This window comes from Schistocerca americana, chromosome X (assembly GCF_021461395.2).
Source record: "Schistocerca americana isolate TAMUIC-IGC-003095 chromosome X, iqSchAmer2.1, whole genome shotgun sequence".
In the NCBI taxonomy this organism is placed as follows: domain Eukaryota; kingdom Metazoa; phylum Arthropoda; class Insecta; order Orthoptera; family Acrididae; genus Schistocerca; species Schistocerca americana.
Window position 1 is genome coordinate 482,647,459 of NC_060130.1, and position 22,437 is coordinate 482,669,895.

At 40.9% G+C, this 22,437-nt stretch overlaps 1 protein-coding gene across 1 annotated transcript in view; it reads left to right on the plus strand.

Moving 5' to 3' along the window:
* The window catches only part of LOC124555630 (calcium-dependent secretion activator-like), a 1,496,314-nt gene that overhangs the window by 1,377,337 nt on the left and 96,540 nt on the right, over positions 1 to 22,437 (plus strand). The gene's annotated exons all lie outside the window — the stretch shown is intronic.

The following is a 22,437-nucleotide window of genomic DNA, read 5'->3' on the forward strand; positions in this document are numbered from 1 at the left end:
AATTACCTAGAAACTATAGTTATGAACAACTTAAACTGGAGTAACTACATAGATAAAGTCATGGGGAAGGTAAACCGAAGACTGTGTTCAATTGTCAGAACACTTAAAAAATAACAGAACACAGCATGTCATTCTCACTGAAGAGAAGTCTTCTGAAGTAAGAGTGATTTCAGGTGAGCCACAGGGGAGTGTTGTAGAACTGTTGCTATTCACAATGTATATATATGACCTTGTGGATAACATTGGAAGTTCACGGAGGCTATTTGTGGATGATGCTGTAGTATATCGAGAGGTTGTAACAATGGAAAACTGTACTGAAATGCAGGAGGATCTGCAACGAATTGACGCATGGTGCAAGGAATGGCAATTGAATATCAATGTAGACAAGTGTAATGTGCTGCGAATACATAGAAAGAAAGATCCTTCATCATTTAGCTACAATATAGCAGGTTGGCAACTGGAAGCAGTTAATTCCATAAATTATCTGGGAGTAGACATTAGGAGTGATTTAAAATGGAATGACCATGTAAAATTAACCATTGGTAAAGCAGATGCCAGACTGAGATTCATTGGAAGAATCCTAAGGAAATGCAGTCTGAAAACAAAGGAAGTAGGTTACAGTACAATTGTTCGCCCACTGCTTGAATACTGCTCATCGGTGTGAGATCCGTACCAGATAGGGTTGATGGTAGAGATAGAGAAGATCCAACGGAGAGCAGCGCACTTTGTTACAGGAGCATTTCGTAATCACGGAAGCGTTACAGAGATGATAGATAAACTCCAGTGGAAGACTCTGCAAGAGAGACACTCAGTAGCTCAGTACAGGCTTTTGTTGAAGTTTCGAGAATATACCTTCACCGAGGAGTCAAGCAGTATATTACTCCCTCCTACATATATCTCACGAGGAGACCATGAGAATAAAATCAGAGATTAGAACCCACACAGAGGTGTACCGACAATCTTTCTTTCCACGAACAATACGACACTGGAATAGAAGGGAGAACTGATAGAGGTACTCAAGGTTCCCTGCGCCACACACCATCAGGTGGCTTGCAGAGTGTGGATGTAGATGTAGATGTAGATGAAACAGGTCTACTAAAGAGACTGCTTGCACTATGCTTGTCTGACCTCTGCTAGAGTACTACCATGTGGAATGGGACATTACCTGATAGGATTGATGCAGGACATGGAAAAAGTCCAAAAAATGTAGCCTGTTTTGTGTTATCATGAAATAAGGGAGACGGCAATATCGATATCATCACCAAGATGGGGGTGGAAATCATTAAAACAAAGGTAAGTTTCATGGTGATGAGATCTTTTCACGAAATTTCAATCACCATATTTCTCTTCTGAACATGAAAATAGTTTACTGTTGCCAACCTACATAGGGATAAAAGATCATCACAAGAAAATAAGAGAAATGAAAATTTGTACAAAATAACTTAAGTGCTAATTTTCCAAAGTGCTGTTAGACAGTGGAACAGTAGAGAAATAGTCTGATTGTGGTTCAAAGAATTGTCTGCCAGGCACTTGAATATGCATTGCATAGTAGTCATGTACACGTAGATGTAGGTAAATGTCAACAATATCAACAAAGTAGGTGCCAATTTGAAGAAGAGAAAACACTGATGTCTCTTCCTGTTACTGTGAAGAAAATTTTGACCTTTATCACTTGCCAATGACTATACTTGGTATAAACCAATATTGAAGAAACCAGATGCATACAAATAGTGCTCCTTTATTTTTTAATTCATGCCAAGCATGGCTCTGATGTTTAATATGTCACAGATATGTATATGTAATACTTTAATGTAACAACAATAAACTGCTGAATTACCATAATAATTTAATAATAGAAAAATATAATGTATGCTGTTGGACCTGTCTAGTGATATGTCACCTCTGGTCTGTAGTGTCTGCTGCTGTGTCTGGACTATTTTCCCAGTCTCCACTCCCATTTCTATTTCCTATGGAATCTTGATGTTGTCTCCATTGTGTTTTCAGAAGCTCGAGAGCTGGATTTCAGATGGTGCTGAGGTGGCATCCAGGATCACGGCTGATGAGATTCTCCGTGACCTTGACCTTGATGCATTATTTTATGACACTGTCCCACTGTCTTGGGGTCTGTGTCACATTCTTGGTGTCACTGTAGTTCACCAAGTAAGCTAGTTCTAGTCAGTGCTCCACTGTTTTTGATTTGGTTGCCTGTCTATGTCTGGTATGCTTCAGGAGTTCTTTACACCTTGTGTCCACCATCCTGGTGGTCTGGCTGATGTGTGACATCCCACAATGGCATGGTATATTGTAAATATCTGGTTTCCATAGCCCCAGTTCATCCTTTACATTTCCCAGCAGTGCTCCAATTTTAGTAGGTGAGTGGAATATGCTTTTGATGTTGTGTTGCAAGAGAATTCTGCTGCTGATTTTGGCAGAGATTGGTTAAGCATATGGAAGATCTGTCACCCTCTTCATCTCTTCTTGTTCTCCTTCTGGATCCTTTGGTGGAGTGGCAAGGGGAAGTGCCTTCTGAATATCTCTGGAAGAGTATGCTTTATTCCAGAACACCAATTGCAAGTGTTCTACTTCCATGCCAAACTGCTGGATCTGTGCCCAATGGACTAGAACCTTAGCACGCTGCTTTTCTGTGCCACATGGTGGCAACTATTGGTTTGTAGTTGTAAGTCAGTGTGAGTATGTCTGCAATACGCACTAAGCCCAAAGGTGTCTTCTGCCTTCCTTTTGACTAGTACATCCAGGAATGGGAGTAGTCCCTCATTCTCCAGATCTATGGTGAATTTTATGCTAGGGAGACATGAATACAGATGATCCTGGAAATCATTGAGCTTTTCCTTGTGATGGGCCCAGATGACAAATGTCATCCACATACCTAAAAAACATTTTGGTTGATTGGTGGCTGATGTAAGTGCCTCATATTCCAATCTTTTCATAAACAGGTTGGGTAAGACTGGTGATAGAGGGCTGCCCATCAAAAAATTGGCCCCCATATAGGAAGTACTTAGAGATCAAAATGTGCCTCAACGTATCCAGAAGAACGTCACTGAATTTTCTGCACTAAACCTAATTGAGTCATTCAGAGGAACCCAGGTGAACAGGGACACCACATTGAAACTGATCATAATGTCAGAGTCTTAAGAAATCTTCTGAGATCTGAATGTGGTACACACATTCACTCACATGTGGTGAAGCATGTTCTTCAGGTATGTAGCTGTGGGATAAGTAGCCATGCAAACGTTACTGACAATTGGTCACAGAGGTGCCCCACCTTTTTGAACTCTGAGCAGTCCATACAATCTGGGTGGCACTGGTGCTATAGGTCACAGCTTCTTTATGATCTTTTCCAGAAGGCCAGTCCCCTTCAGAAGAGCCCTGGTCTTTTTGTCCACTTTGTCTGTGGGGTCGCTTCCTACTGGTCTTTATGCTGGATCCTTGCGAAGCTGTCACACCTTTCTGTCATAGTCTGCCTTCTGTAGGGTGACTGTAGAGTTCCCCTTGTCTGCTGACATCATCAGAATGCTGTCATCCTCCTGGAGTTGCCAGCCTTGCACCACCTGAGATGTTTGATTTGGACAGCTTGGTCCTGCTGAGCACCCTGAGTGTATCTCATCAAAATTCTTCACTACAAGGAAGTGTGTTGGCCACTTGCTCAGTGCACTGATGAAGGCAGTGACATGAATGTTTCTGGGGGGTCACTGTGAAGCTGAGATCATTGCTGAGTACTTTTAAGGTGGTCTCATTGAATTGCTTGCTACTCAGGTTGACCACCATGTGAATAAAGGTGGTCTCATTGAATTGCTTGCTACTCAGGTTGACCACCATGAGAATATCCCTGTTGTGCTGTGTCTTGTTGTTGAGGCCATCAAACTTGGCTAGTTGGCTTCCTGTTGATTTCTTCCTGGTGCATTCTGCTAGGGACCATGATGCAACATCATCCCAGTATTAACTGGTTAAGGAGATTGCTATAACAAGGTGGAGAAATGAAGACTCCCTGGATGCCACATGTAGTCAGCGGCACAGGTTGTGCACTCTGTCCCTTACCAGCATGAGGCTCACTGGGTGTTTGATTCTATTTGCCTCCCTGGAACCGATCTGATGTTCGATCATGACAAATACTGGTACTGCATCCCCCTCTTGGCATCTCAGCAGAAAACTGAGAGAACTCACCAACCTTCCTTTCATTTGTTGAAGGTTATCTAGCATTTCAATGTTTATCTCTCTGCCTGTGATACAGAAAGAAAAGGTTTAGGATATAATCCATTGTTAATTAAATCAAAGATGTACTTTCTCTCAACATAAACCAGAACAAAAATGATCAGATGGAACAAATACTGAATTTCTCTCCACTGGATTAGCACATGATTAGTATGGAGTCTTGTCAAACATTGTTATAGATATTGGAGACCTGTGAAGTTTTGACATATTATTTTGATGCTCTGTGCCACTTTTTTTAAAGTATTCCTTGCAATGTGAGTGCATTTGTTTCACAATCACAGTCAGTTCAGTTCCCAGTTGAGCCAGTTTAAATGTGTATTTCTGAATAAAGTCCTGAGATATTTTTCCACATCCTGTAACCTATGTTGGTTTGTGTCCTTGATTTGATGCACAGATGTAACAGTCATCAATTGAATATGAGCATGCCTCTTTTTTATCAGCTAACTTGCATGATACTTTGTTATTGAAATACTAAATGATACAAAAGAACAGAAACAGTTTCCTGAGACACACAATATCTCATTAAATATTATTTATTTATTAGCCATTAGAGTTAATAAAACTGATACATAATGCATCATTGCATATGGCTATTGAAACTACACGGTTTTATATATTTATGGTATTTGACACTTAATTCATTTATATACACAACTAAGTACAAAATAACAATGAAAACAATCAATTAGTGACGAAGTTATTTACTTGGATAAATAATAATAAATGTCATGTGACTAGGGCCTCCTGTTGGGTAGACCGTTTGCCGAGTGCAAGTCTTTTGATTTGACACCACTTCGGCGACTTGTGTGTTGATGGGGAAGAAATGATGATGCTTAGGACAACATAACACACAGTCCCTGAGCTGAGAAAATCTCTGACCCAGGATTCAGGGCCCTCAGTATTGACATTCTGTCGCACTGACCACTCAGCTAATGGGGGCGGACATTTGGATAGATAAAAAATATACTCACCAAGTTGTAGTAGAACACATACATAAAAGGCAGTTGTAAGTAGCAAGCTCTCAGAACCAGTGGCTCCTTCTTCAGGAAAGTTTTGCTTCTTATCCTGTACAGTAAGTCTACCCTGCCCCTAGTTCTGGGTAACTTTCCCTAAATATACCCCTTTTCCTAGACCTCTCCAGTCATTTTCATTCATCCCTCTTCCTTCCCCTTCAACCCTTCCGCCTGAAGAAGGAGCCACTGGCTCTGAAAGCTTACCAGTTACAACCCTCATTTATGTGTATGTTCTGCCACTGCTTGCTGAGTAGATTTTTATCCATCCAAATAAATAAGTACAAAATGCAGCACAATTTTTTTACAAGTCATGCGTATTTCCACTAAAGTACATATACTGTTCATAACATTTTATTTCCATTTAAATTTTAATTTTATTAGTTTCGTACATGTCAGACTTTTTTCGTGGGCTCTCACAGTGATCAAAATATTTATTTAAGGAATAAAACAATATTCTCCCATTCTATTTGCCTAACAATGTGACTAAGGATATTTGTTTTATCTATCTGGATAACAGTGTTTTGAAGGATATTGGAAATTCATAAAATTTCTTCTCAAACAATGTTTCTACTTGGTAAATGACTATGTAGGTCAATAAACATTTTCTGAGGATGTTTATATTAAGGCAAAACTTAAAATACTGTGTCTTGCCCCTAAACATTTTATTATATTAGCATATGCAATATACAGCTGTTGTGTCATGTAAAATCTCTACTTAATTATTGTAGTATACATACGGACTTGCTGTCTAATGAGAACAAAAGTAAAACCCTGTGGAAAACAAACTATTGAGTTATAACACCACAAGCTTATATGTATATAAAGTGGGTTTACTGTGTATTCTATGATTTTGTATTATTCTCTGTTCCTGCATATTTTATAGCATTATATATTTTTGTCTGCACTTTTTCATTAAAATATCTGTATGAACCATGGACCTTGCCACTGGTGGGGAGGCTTTCGTGCCTCAGCGATACAGGTGGCCGTACCGTAGGTGCAACCACAACAGAGGGGTATCTGTTGAGAGGCCAGACAAATGTGTGGTTCCTGAAGAGGGGCAGCAGCCTTTTCAGTAGTTACAGGGGCAACAGTCTGGATGATTGACTGATCTGGCCTTGTAACAATAACCAAAACGGCCTTGCTGTGCTGGTACTGTGAACGGCTGAAAGCAAGGGGAAACTACAGCCATAATTTTTCCCGAGGGCATGCAGCTTTACTGTATGGTTAAATGATGATGGCATCCTCTTGGGTAAAATATTCCGGAGGTAAAATAGTCCGCCATTCGGATCTCTGGACGGGGACTACTCAAGAGGACGTCATTATCAGGGGAAAGAAAACTGGCGTTCCACGGATCTTAGTGTGGAATGTCAGATCCCTTAATCGGGCAGGTAGGTTAGAACAATTAAAAAGGGAAGTGGATAGGTTAAAGTTAGATGTTGTGGGAATTAGTGAAGTTCGGTGGCAGAAGGAACAAGACTTTTGGTCAGGTGAATACAGGGTTATAAGTATAAAATCAAATAGGGGTAATACAGGAGTAGATTTAATAATGAATAAAAAAATAGGAGTGCGGGTAAGCTTCTACAAACAGCATAGTGAACGCATTATTGTGGCCAAGATAGACACGAAGCCCATGCCTACTACAGTAGTACAAGTTTATATGCCAACTAGTAATGCAGATGATGAAGAAATTGAAGAAATGAATGATGAGGTAAAAGAAATTATTCAGATAGTGAAGGGAGACGAAAATTTAATAGTCATGGGTGACTGGAATTCGAGTGTAGGAAAATGGAGAGAAGATATAAAATGTAGACTGGCAATGGCAAGGAAAACGTTTCTGAAGAAGAGAAATTTGTTAACATAGAGTATTGATTTAAGTGTCAGGAAGTCATTTTTGAAAGTATTTGTATGGAGTGTAGCCATGTATGGAAGTGAAACATGGACAATAAATAGTTTGGACAGGAAGAGAATAGAAGCTTTTGAAATGTGGTGCTACAGAAGAATGCTGAAGATTAGATGGGTAGATCACATATCTGATGAGGAGGTATTGAATAGAATTTGGGAGAAGAGGAGTTTGTGGCACAACTTGACGAGAAGAAGGGACCAGTTGGTAGGACATGTTTTGAGGCATCAAGGGATCACAAATTTAGCATTGGAGGGCAGTGTGGAGGGTAAAAATGGTAGAGGGAGACCAAGAGATGAATACACTAAGCAGATTCAGAAGGATGTAGGTTGCAGTAGGTACTGGGAGATGAAGAAACTTGCACAGGATAGGGTAGCATGGAGAGCTGCATCAAACCAGTCTCAGGACTGAAGACCACAACAACAACAACATCTGTATGTTCCATTTCCTTGAAATGATTTTCCATAAATTTACATGTACACTTGGATAACATCTATACAATATTTGTTATCTATGTATGGTTAAATTAAATAAATAAATAAAAACTGACTTGCAGTTTCTATAAAATATCATTTGTAAAGTTTCATTAATATTGAGTCATGCAAACTGATAAAAGTGGAATCACAGTGTCTCATATCAATTAGTGTCTCACAACACGTTCACGTCATGCAACATGCCGTACAATTAATTATTTAGCATGACAACCAGCCTCCTGGGTCACACTCCTCATGTAATCTGAATAGGTACAAGATTACCCCTAAGACTGAACTGCATATTGCTTCACTGTGAGGTTCCTTTGGCTTGCTTTTTGTTGATTATTTGTTCTCTATGAGCAGAGATTATTTTCATTTACTGTGACTGTATAATTATCTTCCTGTGAAATGTCTATAATACAATCCATAGCCATGGTCCTACTATTAACAAATTTAGTGTAGGCTTTGTTTGTATAATGTAATTTGTAAGAAATCAGTAGTAATGATGTTCAACTATCAGTTTGTATAAGGCCTATTTAGGGTAATTCATATTAAAATCATCACACAATATTGTTTTTTATTTATCTTTATGTCTGCTCACTTTAGTTAATGTAGCATCTAACTCCCTTATACATAACCTTGGACTACTGCCAGGTGACCTGTTAATATTGGTGATAGTGTAACATTAGTTATTTATTACTATATCTATGGATGAACACTCAAAGTTAATTTTTCTAGGTTAGGTCTATTCTGCATCACAGGTCTATGCAACAGCCATTTCTGCATGTACATATAACCATGACCATGTTTACAAACTGGCCTACCAAAATTTGATGTTCATGTATCAGTCTGTAAGTTGCAAAGAGAGACCTGCACCTGAAACCAGTGTTGAGTTGAACACTTAAAAGTCATTCTGTTCGAGGTACCTATTAGGACTACTTTATTGAAAAGTTCACATCTGTATCATGACAGTGCAGAATGGAGACAGATGCACTGGAAGTATTCAGCAACAAGTTCTCTTCAGATTTATATTCAATATAAATACACAACACTGCAACCAGACACTTTTTTGAAATATACATTTTTTACAGTAACTAGTTTTCAAATCTTTTCAGGCTCATCTTCAGATGGGATTCATGGACATTACATGTTTTGCTTATTCCATTAACTGGTTTTTGAACTTTTTCAGGCTCCATCTGAAGATGAACATGAATATTTCGAACAAGAAACTGGTTGCAGTTTTTGTGTTTATATTCAATACATGGTCAAGGGTTCTGCAACATCGCCAATGCACAAGATTAATTTTAAACCCATATTAATCCAAGGAATTTGTGGAAACAAATTCAACACTCTCACATCCTTCAGAATTTATCAGACCTGATATCGAAGCACTTTTATAAGAGTGTTCAGTTTACTCAATGTATGCTGCCACAAAGTACCACCATTCCCCATTCATATATGTATTAACAAAACCTATTACATTACAAATATGTTATTGTATGGCATGAATACCCATACACTGGACAGTGATAACCTTTGTACAATGATCTCTGTAATTAACCCACAACTGTTTTCATTTCAATTTTCCAAAGGTATCTCTGTTGATATCTGCTGAGATATGTTAATTGCCATCTTAGCACAATAGGACAAATAACTTTGCTATGCTACAGCTATATTCTTTATCCTTACCTAAACTATACCCCATGAAATGAAGAAATACGTGTTCTTACTGTCATGATGGTCTTCAACACTTCAGCCTGACTGTGCAATCACAGAGAGTAGTAGGTATAAAGAGTTGATCTGCCACATTGTGATGGAGATCATTCATCTTAAAGTTTCTGTATCTCTTTCTAAGGAGTTATGTGCGGAATGAAATATTGCTGACCTCATGCCATGTGATGGCCAGCCTTCTGTTGATGACTGGGAGACATCTGGCAACATGCTCCCAGTATTTCATTCATTTCCACTGAGTTGTTTATATGTTGTTTTACTAGAGCAGTGTAGGCATATATTACACCTCATTACACTGGAAGGTGAAGTGAGAGGTTTAATAGGACATGGATATACTCTTGGATTTCCTTACAGCATTACTTAATATGTTATACTGCTGTTTGTAATATCATAGACTTCCAGCTCTTAATCAGTATGGCTATTTGTATGACCCTTTTTTGAAGTGGAAACACTCTGGTATCTACAGTGATAGCAGATTACTGATTGATGACTTTATTGCCATTATTACACATAGTTATTCAGGTATACTTTAACTTTAGACTTGACTACTGGCTTGTTCTAAATTTCACTCAATTCTGCACCTTTTTTAGCTTCACTTGAAACCAGCCATTCTTTTATAATTAACCAGCCTTGCTGAAATTTTTTAAGTGTTTTTGTACTGTAAATGCTGCTACGTTATGTAAAATTTATTCTTCGGACTGATGAGCAATAGGGTAGGCATGCATTCTTTAAACATTAGTTCGTTGTCTGTAAACATTATTTATCAGGTTACTGCTTTCTTGAGTTACTTAAGTAGGAAAATTTAGGAGTAATACTAAATTAAAATTAACCAGCAGTACATCTGAACCCTTTTTTAAAATCCTTTATATGTTTACATTGATGTCTTCACAAGCTAATATCCTTTCTGTCTCTCTGCCAGTGGACACAATAATAAGTCAAAATTTTTCATGAACATTCCTCAAACACACAGTTGTAAACTGTGTACTGTAAGAATTACAGGTATTCTTTTCTTCATTATTAGCTAAGCAGCATATGCCTCTATATCATCACTTATGAGTTTCTATCTCTGTTCCTATAGGTTATTCATTCAGCCAGATTACATAGACTTACTTCCAATTTTAAGCTCTCCGAAATAAACTAACACTTTTTCACCCCCCAACATCTGTCAAAACATTTTTCTGAGACATGATGATTTCACTTTCCCTTTATCATAGGTGATGAATAGAAATTCAAGCCATTTAATTTTCTGTAAAACTGTAGGCTTGAATTCGGAACACACACATGCAAACACACCTATAAACACTCTCTCTCACACACACACACACACACACACACACACACACACACACACACACACGTGCACGGAAGAATAATGGAGGTCTAGAGGAAAGAGAGCTTATGGACTAAGTGGGAAAAGCACAAAAGAAATAGGATAGGAATAGGGAACTGGTGAGCATGCCTTTTTATGGGTATAGGAAGTTTCATGTAGCTAATGATGAATTAAATGATTGTGTTTGGAGGGAGCTGGGAAGACAGAACAAAGGGAGACTGAGACTGAGGAGAGAAACATATGAGTGTTAAAATGAATTGCAGCTTTCAGACTATGCGTCACTGATCTCTTCCATCTGCTGAACCCTACAAAATTCTCTGCCACTATTCCACTCAGTACACAAAGAAATACAGGACACTGTTACCAAACTGTGTACTGGGAACCTTAACGCCACAGGACTTGCAGTCTTTTCAAAAGTCCACACTTTCAACACCAAAGAAAATTTAATCATCATGGACTAATAAAATATCTACTCTTCATCATATAATCACTACAACAGAAACTCTTTTCTGTTATCAACCCCTATGACCAGTAATGAAAGCTAACACATGCATTGTCCACCTAATTACCCACTGATTACTTTCCAGGAATTCTTTGTTTCAACCTGGTCACATGTTCGTTTCCATGGTCCCCTCCACCACACACCGTCAGGTGGCATGCGGAAAAAAAAAAAAAAAAAAAAAAAAAAAAAAAAAAAAAAAAAAAAAAAAAAAAAAAAAATTACATGTTATCTTCTTGGTGTATCCACAAAAATGACAATGACATTTTCACAGAAAATTTTTGTCTGATCACTACATTACCATGGGGAACTTGTATAGTCCGTGATTAGCAACTGCTTAATTCTGTAGTCGGAATAGCATGGCAAACGCATTGTACGAACACGTAATTACGCCTAACCAGAGAATTATTGCGGGGTAACTGAACTGGTGATTCTGGTAGTGTTAGGGAAGTTAATCGGAGAATAAGTTTTGACAATGGCAGAAATAATTATAGAATTAGTGATGACGAGAGTGTTTGATGGACGAGGAAGTAGAAGAAATGGGGACATCGCACAAATTATATGGAAGAATATGACGATTACAAAAATTCTCAGCAGAGGAAAAAACAACCATCTACTGCCTTAAAAATAACCGAGACTTGGTCACTTTTTCTTCAGAAAAAGCATCTATTATGGCCAGTTTGAATCATAGTGATCATGTGACAGAAAGTAGCGCCCACTTTTCTGACTATTCCACCTGCCAGTCCTGTCACAGTTAACCCATTCTGGAAGTTAATAATAATTACCAGTATCTAAACCCATCCTAGAAGTCATGTCTTAATGCATCTTCATCCAGTCCCCAGCTATCCCCTGCATACAGACTTCCAAAAATCCATAAACCTAAACATCCAGGGCACCCCATTGTAACATTGTATCTATCCACCCATGGAACGAATCCTGAGTCTTGATCATTAACAACTACAGTCGATTCCCACAGTCTAGTAATTTCCTGTATCAAGGATATGAACTACTTCTTCTATTGCCTCTCATTCACCCACATCTCATTATTACCTAGATCCATGCTTGTCAATGTTGGCATCACCTTCACAGCCAACAACATTGCTGACAAACATGGCCTTGCCCTCATCAATCACTACCTCACACAGTATCTTGCTAACTCTAAACCTAGCACCTCATTTCCATACCCATGACAAATGTTATTAAGTCTGCAGGCTTTCATGGCTTTTGTCACTGAAGTTAAAATCTTCTGGGTTCCTTCTAAATAATTTACATTTGGACCACGTGACTGCTATGGTCGCAAGTTCGAATCCTGCCTTGGGCATGGATGTGTGTGATGTCCTTAGGTTAGTTAGGTTTAAGTAGTTCTCAGTTCTAGGGGGCTGATGACCTCAGATGTTAAGTCCCATAGTGTTTAGAGCCATTTGAACCATACATTTTGACCTCTCTGCTGGGATTTTCTTCAGGATCTTGTGCCATCTACTGTAGACTGTGCACTGCCAGAGGCCAGTGTCATATTCTCTAATAAAGGGAAGTTTTCTTGCACTTGTGCTGTAGAAGTAGGATTATTGGGTTAAATTCTTGTGGCTACCATTGGAGGGCCATCGTCATTGGATAGAAAGAGAAGTATACCCACCCTAATACTGGAGAAGAGGGTTATTGGCTAAATCTCTCACGGCTACAACCAGTGGACCAATGTCCTTGGTTACAAATGGATTTTCCTGTAATTATTCTGGAAAAGAGTTATTAGTAAACCCATTGGCATGCAGTTTTTTGTTGACATCACGACATAGTAATATACTTATTTTTCAGTGATTTTTCTCATTTTTACGGAAAGATACTGGAAGCTATATTAGGGCAGTCTGTTTATTGTACCTTCTGTGTTACACTGTGAAATATAATCATGTCTGAATGTGATGACGCTTAAAACACTTATCCACATGTAGGTAAATCTTGCACTTTTTGCAGAATGCTCCATGCTGTCCTGTGTCATAACAGACCTTACATCTTCTAGACAGTAGACGGCATTGCTTTCTTGTAAGTTGGAGTATTTTTGTGGAAAAATGTTTCTAGTATGTTCCTTGTAGTCTTAATGGACTTGCTCCTTGGCTTAGGCATTCATGAATCCCATAATCAGGGAGTCTAATGTTTTTCCGAATTTGTTCTGCCAGACAGATGAAAATCTGTGAACTTGATTCTTCTTTTACTGGAGTTCATCAGTGTACTACACTTGCACTGAAAATTTCCATGTCTATCATATGAAAATATATCTTTTATATCCCTTCACATATCTTCTCATAAGACAATATGATGCTAAGCATTGATCGTGTGCATCAGCTCTACCCAGTCTTTTGTTGTACTCACGTATACAATCAGGTTTCAGATTAGCGTTCCAATTTTTTGCTGTTCTTGTCGATCATGAATGGTTGACAGGATGTGAGCTTGTTTTTTGTCAACCCATTTCACAGCTAGAACTTTATCTGCTGACACAAAAGTCAGATTGCCTTTTTGCAGCACTGAATTCTTGAACTGTGATGGCATATTCTTCCTGTTTGGTCTTGCAGTTCTAGCCACATAGGTCTTGCTCTCCAATAGCTTTAGGAACAAGGTGGTAGAACTATATCAATTATCCATGCACATTGTTCTGTATTTGTCCAGTAAAGTCTCACAAAAATCCAAAATAAATTGCCCACTTGCTGTGGTGCTGAATACTTTTTCTGCCTCAAGACTGTTATTAATTTTAAAACTGTAACAGTAATGATCATCAGTTGAGCTTACTTTATATATCTTCAAACAAAATATTGTCCTCTTTCAAGAGTTGTATTGTATGTATGACAATCTCCATGAACATCAGACTCTCATCGACACAAAACATTTTTCCTGGCTTGTACACATTTTGAAATCTGCAAAGAAGAAGAGTAACAACCGGTCTGATCTTCCTCAGTTTGTCAAGCAGCTTTTCTGGAGAATCAACATCAAAATGAAGATATCTTGAGATGGGTTTGAATCTCCTGAAAGGCATGATTTTACCAAAAACAGGAGTCTGTATTATTTTTCTTTTGTACAGAAAGTTTCTTTGTTTAGGACATAATTTTGCAAAGTGAAAAGTGAGCCTTCATCTCATCTACTGTCACAGCAAGCCATGAGCTTTCTTGACCATTATTTTCTGTTCTGCACATACAGTTGTTTCTACATATGTTTTAGCTGCAAGCAATTTTGTTTACTTGACCACCGATTCCCAGAAACGTGTTGCAAAAACTGATCAGTCAAATGCAAATGTGATGGGTTTTAGCCTAGGGTTCTATGAATAGTAATGTCTACCTCAGCTTCAATGCTGCTCTTGACAATGTAAGGGTTATTACAAACATTATCCAAGTTCCACCCATCAGTAATTGTTGAAGTATCCGTTGCCAGCTCTGCTACGGCATCTCAATTGTTGTGGGAAAAATATCTCCTTTTGTCAACAAAGTCACTGTCGTCAATTGCTTCTGATTCTATTAGTTCACTGTTTTCAGAATCTGTTTCACCATCAGTGTCACTTAAATCCCTTTCTTATAGAAAAATTACGTAGTCTTTCAGCTTGGATTTTGTATGGTTTGGCCACATTGTGCTACTGAATCTATGAAAGTATGCAAACTTTGCATGGTAATATTTAGCTGAAGTTGAACATTTCTGGTTGATTTAAAGCCAGACTCAGCTGCTGCCATCTATTAAGATGCTGCCTGAACCAGAAATAGAAAATCAGTAATGCGGTATGTGCCTAAGCACTGCACAGCAAGGAGACTGTACAGTGACAGCTGTACCCCTCATTGTATGTAAATGCATGCAAGTGTGATGACTGATATACCTGTCATTGTAAACCAATGTGTTAAAATTCCTCGTACTGCCATTGGTGGGCCATCATCAGTGGCTAAAAGAGAAAAAGACAGAGCAAGAGAGGGGGAATGTTTATCCAAAATATTATTGTCCACAAAGAGAATGCATGTAATATCAGAGGAATGGATGGCTACAAGCTCCCAGCAACATGGCTTCCCACCATTAAGGAAGTAAATTCATGGCTGTCGTGCCAGAGCAGTACAACCAATGCCTGGAAGCCACATCTGTGGATAATACTATTTTGAATAAACATTCCCCCCCCCCCCTCCTGACCTGCCTATTTTGCTTCTAGCAAATGATGATGGCCCACCAATAGCAGCAGGAGGAATTTTAACCAATAAATCTTCTCCAGCCTAAGTACAGGAAAAATCCCTTTCTGACCAATGATGTTAGCCCAACAAAGGTAGCCACAAGAGATTTAGTCAATAACTCCCTTGTTCAGCATTAGTGCAGGAATACTTCTCTTACTTTCCAATGAAGATGGCCCAGCAATGCTATCCACAAGAATTTTGCCCAATAATCCCATTTCTCCATCTAAAGCACAGCAGAAGCCTCCTTTATAAGAGAATGTTACAGATGTCTCTGACAGTGCTCAGTCTACAGTGACCACCACAATATGCTGAAGAAGATTTCAGCAGAGAGGTCAAATTGTTGACTGTTTAGAAGATTTTAACTTCAATGTCAAGTTTTGTCCTTATCCATTACTACTTCTCCTTTGAGGAGAAAATTACTAATGGATCTGTGACACAGCAATGGGAATCTAAATACCTTGCTGATGGGCCAGTCTGTTAATGGACCAACTTAAACCTTATTAGTGACTCAAGATCCTTCACTCCTTGTTTATTTCAGGTTCATGAACAGTATGTTCATTATCTGCAGCCAGGTCCGTGTTACTTTATCCTCAGTTTTCCACAGATTCCACACCATCTCTCCTTTCTGTTTCTTCTTGTCCTCTTCACACTATATGCAATCTTGTTTAATATAACCTCCACATTTGTGACAGTTGCGTAAAATCCTATGTCTGGTGTGAAGCTCACCAACCATGAACAGAACTTCAACTCTAAAAAGTCTCTCACACAATATGCTCAGCTGTGAATCTGCAGTGGCAAGTGTTAACTTTCTAAATATGCTCAAATATCTTATAAGACCTTCACAGCAAAATCTGAAGCTAATCCACATGTGAAGGGACTGTGTCATATACATGCATGCCCCTAATCCACCAACAAATCCTGCATACCAACTACCAAGTAAAATGCATCTTATATCCACCTTCACCTTTGAATCGAACCACTTATTAGTGTAACCACATCCTTTGCCAGGGCTTTGAATACCTTTCATTATGCCCTGAAATGAGGAATTTTCCAAAGTCCTTCCCATCTCTATCAAAGTGTTATGATGCCATCCAGCCAACACAGTATCCTGGTCAATCCATATACCACACCAACTCCCAACCACATGCCACACAGGTTTTATCCCTGTGGAAGATGTACATGCAAGATCTGTCCTATGCACCCACTCATCGTATATTATTACACTCCCATCACAGCCATATCATACCCTATCAAAGGCAAGGTCTTCTGTAACAGTAGTTGTGTCATATAATAATTCTGCTGGAAGTTCTGCACAGACTTTTATGTGGTCGATCTTATTAGCTACTGTGAAACTGTGGCCAATTGAAAAGTTGACTATGCAGTGGAAGAACCTATTCCTGCACTCACCATCCACAACTACAGTGGCTCCTTCACAAATCATACCATTTGAATCCTGCTCCTCAATATCAAGTTCTCTAATAAATATAGATGATAGTTGTTTTTATACCACATCTTTTCATTTCCTGGCCTCAATATCCATTTACTCGTGCCCCTAGCTATCCTGAATCTGTTTCCCATAACCTCTCTCTCCCCATTTCACTTAAGTAATAAACGCTTAAATGTTTCTACCTATTGTTGCCCTCTTCCTCTGTTCTGTCTTCCTTCCCTCCCCCTCCCCCCTCCCATCAATGTCCCAATACACTCTTTCACTTTATGAGCAACTTACCTGCCTCTGAGAGGGCTTGCTGTCTGGTGGTACAGTATAAACCCATACCCTTGCTGCCTGTCCCCCCCTGCTATTTGTCTCCCTTTCCTCTGTCCCTCCCTTTCTCTTCCAGCCTCATTGTTTATATCACTCAGAATACCCAATACAACACCTAACCCCAGGTGGGCTGCTGAACAGGGACAGTACCTTTGGCTATGTAGTAATACATGTGTATCTGTGTATATGTCTTTGTTTTTACTCATTAAACAATGGAAATTCCAGGTAGGAATATCAACAACATAGGAAAAGATAGATTACTACTTACCATAATGACGACACATTATGTTGTAGACAGGTACAAGTAAAAGGCACTTCCACAAGGCTTTCAACCACATCCTTCACCAGCAAAACAGAAACACATACCATTCATACACACAAGCAAGCATACGTCACACACACGACTGCTAACTCCAGCAGCTCAGGTCAAAATGCAACTATCACATGGGATTGAAGCAGCAATCTAGAGGGAATGGGGAAGGGTAATAGTACATGGAAGGGGGGAGAAGGGAACATTGCATGGTGGAATGTGCAGGGACTAGACCTCCAACAGGCATAGTGGGAGGAGGCTGCAGGGCAGGGAGGTGTGGAAGAAAAGGAGCAAAAGAGGAGAGGAGTAGGGAGAGATATTGACAGGTACATTGGCAGAGGGTGGCAAACAAAGAGGGTGTTTTGTTAATTAGTTCAACAATGTTTTCATGTTCTTTATGTACTTGTTGACCATTCATTGCATCAGCTGTATAGTGTGAGGTTACATTCACTCCTTCCATTTTTCAATTTTTATTTTCTTTTTCAATTTATATCATCAGTTCTTTCCAGCATTCTCACCTTCCTTCCTTCCTCTCTCTCTCTCTCTCTCTCTCTCTCTCTCTCTCTGTCTGTCTCTCTCTCTCTCTCTCTCTATATATATATATATATATATATGTCGCAGTCCCTCAGCCTCCCTCTCTCTCTCTCTCTCTCTCTCTCTCTCTCTATATATATATATATATATGTCGCAGTCCCTCAGCCTCCCTCTCTCTCTCTCTCTCTCTCTCTCTCTCTATATATATATATATATATATATAGAGAGAGAGAGAGAGAGAGAGAGAGAGAGAGAGAGAGAGAGAGAGAGAGAGAGGGAGGCTGAGGGACTGCGACATATATATGTGGCTGAGGGACTGCGTCAGCTTTCAGACAACACTACTTACAAAGTTTGCCAAGGTAATCCCATTCCTGATGTCCAGGTGGAGCTTCAAGGAATCCTCAGAACCTTAGGCCCCCTACAAAACCTTTCACCTGACTCCATCAACCTCCTGACCCGACCAACACCCCACACCCCGACCTTCTACCTTCTTCCTAAAATTCACAAACCCAATCATCCCGGCCGTCCCATTGTAGCTGGTTACCAAGCCCCCACAGAACGTATCTCTGCCTACGTAGATCAACACCTTCAACCCATTAGATGCAGTCTCCCATCCTTCATCAAAGACACCAACCACTTTCTCGAACGCCTGGAATCCTTACCCAGTCTGTTACCCCCGGAAACCATCCTTGTAACCATTGATGCCACTTCCTTATACACAAATATTCCGCACATCCAGGGCCTTGCTGCGATGAAGCACTTCCTTTCACGCCGATCACCTGCCACCCTACCTAAAACCTCTTTCCTCATTACCTTAGCCAGCTTCATCCTGACCCACAACTTCTAAACTTTCGAAGGCCAGACATACCAACAATTAAAGGGAACAGCCATGGGTACCAGGATGGCCCCCTCGTATGCCAACCTATTCAGGGGTCGCTTCGAGGAAGCCTTCTTGGTTACCCAGGCCTGCCAACCCAAAGTTTGGCACAGATTTATTGATGACATTTTCATGATCTGGACTCGCAGTGAAGAAGAACTCCAGAATTTCCTCTCCAACCTAAACTCCTTTGGTTCCATCAGATTCACCTGGTCCTACTCCAAATCCCATGCCACTTTCCTTGACGTTGACCTCCACCTGTCCAATGGCCAGCTTCACACGTCCGTCCACATCAAACCCACCAACAAGCAACAGTACCTCCATTATGACAGCTGCCACCCATTCCACATCAAACGGTCCCTTCCCTACAGCCTAGGTCTTCGTGGCAAACAAATCTGCTCCAGTCCGGAATCCCTGAACCATTACACCAACAACCTGAAAACAGCTTTCGCATCCCGCAACTACCCTCCCAACCTGGTACAGAAGCAAATAACCAGAGCCACTTCCTCATCTCCTCAAACCCAGAACCTCCTACAGAAGAACCCCAAAAGTGCCCCACTTGTGACAGGATACTTTCCAGGACTGGATCAGACTCTGAATGTGGCTCTCCAGCAGGGATACGACTTCCTCAAATCCTGCCCTGAAATGAGATCCATCCTTCATGAAATCCTCCCCACTCCACCAAGAGTGTCTTTCTGCCATCCACCTAACCTTCGTAACCTCTTAGTTCATCCCTATGAAATCCTTAAACCACCTTCCCTACCCTCTGGCTCCTACCCTTGTAACTACCCCCGGTGTAAAACCTGTCCCATGCACCCTCCCACCACTACCTACTCCAGTCCTGTAACCCGGAAGGTGTACACGATCAAAGGCAGAGCCAAGTGTGAAAGCACCCACGTGATTTACCAACTGACCTGCCTACACTGTGAAGCTTTCTATGTGAGAATGACCAGCAACAAACTGTCCATTCACATGAATGGACACAGGCAGACAGTGTTTGTTGGTAATGAGGATCACCCTGTGGCTAAACATGCCTTGGTGCACGGCCAGCACATCTTGGCACAGTGTTACACCGTCCGGGTTATCTGGATACTTCCCGCTAACACCAACCTGTCAGAACTCCGGAGGTGGGAACTTGCCCTTCAGTATATACTCTCTTCTCATTAACCGCCAGGCCTCAATCTCCGCTAATTTCTAATTTCAATTTGCCGCTGCTCATAACTCACCTGTCTTTCAACAACATCTTTGCCTCTGTACTTCCGCCTCGACTGACATCTCTGCCCAAACTCTTTGCCTTTACAAATGTCTGCTTGTGTCTGTGTATGTGTGGATGGATATGTGTGTGTGTGTGTGTGTGTGTGCGAGTGTATACCTGTCCTTTTCCCCCCCTAAGGTAAGTCTTTCCACCCCCGGGATTGGAATGACTCCTTCCCTCTCCCTTGAATCCCCCACATCCTTTTGTCTTTCCCTCTCCTTCCCTCTTTCCTGATGAAGCAACCATTTGTTGCGAAAGCTTTTGTTTGTATGTTTGTGTTTATTTGTGTGTCTATTGACCTGCCAGCACTTTCGTTTGCTAAGTCACATCATCTTTGTTTTTTTTATATATATATATATATATATATATATATATATATATATATATATACACACACACTCCTGGAAATGGAAAAAAGAACACATTGACACCGGTGTGTCAGACCCACCATACTTGCTCCGGACACTGCGAGAGGGCTGTACAAGCAATGATCACACGCACGGCACAGCGGACACACAAGGAACCGCGGTGTTGGCCGTCGAATGGCGCTAGCTGCGCAGCATTTGTGCACCGCCGCCGTCAGTGTCAGCCAGTTTGCCGTGGCATACGGAGCTCCATCGCACTCTTTAACAGTGGTAGCATGCCGCGACAGCGTGGACGTGAACCGTATGTGCAGTTGACGGACTTTGAGCGAGGGCGTATAGTGGGCATGCGGGAGGCCGGGTGGACGTACCGCCGAATTGCTCAACACGTGGGGCGTGAGGTCTCCACAGTACATCGATGTTGTCGCCAGTGGTCGGCGGAAGGTGCACGTGCCCGTCGACCTGGGACCGGACCACAGCGACGCACGGATGCACGCCAAGACCGTAGGATCCTACGCAGTGCCGTAGGGGACCGCACCGCCACTTCCCAGCAAATTAGGGACACTGTTGCTCCTGGGGTATCGGCGAGGACCATTCGCAACCGTCTCCATGAAGCTGGGGTACGGTCCCGCACACCGTTAGGCTGTCTTCCGCTCACGCCCCAACATCGTGCAGCCCGCCTCCAGTGGTGTCGCGACAGGCGTGAATGGAGGGACGAATGGAGACATGTCGTCTTCGGCGATGAGAGTCGCTTCTGCCTTGGTGCCAATGATGGTCGTATGCGTGTTTGGCGCCGTGCAGGTGAGCGCCACAATCAGGACTGCATACGACCGAGGCACACAGGGCCAACACCCGGCATCATGGTGTGGGGAGCGATCTCCTACACTGGCCGTACACCACTGGTGATCGTCGAGGGGACACTGAATAGTGCACGGTACATCCAAACCGTCATCGAACCCATCGTTCTACCATTCCTAGACCGGCAAGGGAACTTGCTGTTCCAACAGGACAATGCACGTCCGCATGTATCCCGTGCCACCCAACGTGCTCTAGAAGGTGTAAGTCAACTACCCTGGCCAGCAAGATCTCCGGATCTGTCCCCCATTGAGCATGTTTGGGACTGGATGAAGCGTCGTCTCACGCGGTCTGCACGTCCAGCACGAACGCTGGTCCAACTGAGGCGCCAGGTGGAAATGGCATTGCAAGCCGTTCCACAGGACTACATCCAGCATCTCTACGATCGTCTCCATGGGAGAATAGCAGCCTGCATTGCTGCGAAAGGTGGATATACACTGTACTAGTGCCGACATTGTGCATGCTCTGTTGCCTGTGTCTATGTGCCTGTGGTTCTGTCAGTGTGATCATGTGATGTATCTGACCCCAGGAATGTGTCAATAAAGTTTCCCCTTCCTGGGACAATGAATTCACGGTGTTCTTATTTCAATTTCCAGGAGTGTATATATATATATATATATATCCTCTCTTCTCGTTATCCACCAGGCCTCAATCTCCGCTAATTTCTAATTTCAATTTGCCGCTGCTCATAACTCACCTGTCTTTCAACAACATCTTTGCATCTGTACTTCCGCCTCGACTGACATCTATGCCCAAACTCTTTGCCTTTACAAATGTAAATATATATATATATATATATATATATATATATATATATATATATATATATATATATCGAGCCTGTCAGTATGTCCATATGTTTTCTCATCTTATGTACTCAACGTATGCCATCAAGGTGTTGGGCAACTACTTTTGCTCATATTCCTTGACATCAAGTGTCAATCAGTTACCATTTCATTGCTATGTTTCTCACTGTTTTGTTTCATTCTTCATCATATTAAGAATGGAATCTCAGTATACTCTTTACAACAGTCCATATCTGTCTTCATTGACACATGTTTTATACTTTTAGTGTGGTCCAATTTTACATGTTTTTACTTGTGGTTTTAATGTTCATTTATT